The following is a 960-nucleotide window of genomic DNA, read 5'->3' as shown; positions in this document are numbered from 1 at the left end:
ATATTTACATCTTTTAAAACCACACTTAAATCCCAAAGAAAATAAAGGTAAGCCTATGCCTAACATGATACAATTATCATGTACATGTGAAATATCTTATCATTGCCTCCATCCCCCAAGAAAACAGATTTTCTGTGTCAATTACTATTATCATCAACATCCACATGTTAGACTGTAAAGTTACTAATACCTACATAGTAGGGCCTACATTCAGTATACATTAGCATTTAAGCTAGGAATAGAAAGGAAGTACATTGGCATCAACTTAAGAGAAAATACCAACAAGTACATTTTTATTTCTATGTACAGTCACACAGCTAAAATTAATAACAATCTTGCTCTGCTATTCACTCCATAGTCTGTTGATTTCATCTGGTCACAGTATTTTTTTCTAGTGTGGTGTGTAATCAAAACATCCCTTTCTAAAATGAATTGGCAATCAGTAATACTGTCTGAATTTGGTTGTTATAATTTTTCAGTTTCTTTAATCACAGGGCACATACATTGATAAATTTCCATTACTGTGAAAAAAGAGAAGTGAAAAACTAAAAAATATCTGTTAAGCCATGTGGTTACTGGCACAGGTCTTTAATCCCAGCACTTGGGAGACAGAGAGGGTAATCTCTGAGTTTGAGGCCAACCTCTGGTGTAAAGAGCAAGTTCCAGGACAGCTGGGGACATACAGAAAAACCCAATCTGGAATAATCAATACACACACACACACACACACACACACACACACACATGCTGGAATATAGATTTAGAGATTTCTTTCTATAGCCATTTGACCCTATTGCTCTATGCTTATAGTAGCATATTCAGTCAAAATAGGAGCATTGCTAAAGGAAAGCAGAGATGCATTTATCTTATTGTACAGAGAAGGAAAGTTGGATAGAAAGAAAGGGGGAGAGAGAGATTAGGGTCCTATGTCATCTTAGAAGATATGCTCCCAATGATCCA

Source organism: Psammomys obesus, unplaced genomic scaffold (genome assembly GCF_907164565.1).
Source record: "Psammomys obesus unplaced genomic scaffold, mPsaObe1.curated_primary_1811, whole genome shotgun sequence".
Lineage (NCBI taxonomy): Eukaryota > Metazoa > Chordata > Mammalia > Rodentia > Muridae > Psammomys > Psammomys obesus.
Note: the sequence above shows the minus strand (reverse complement) of the source record.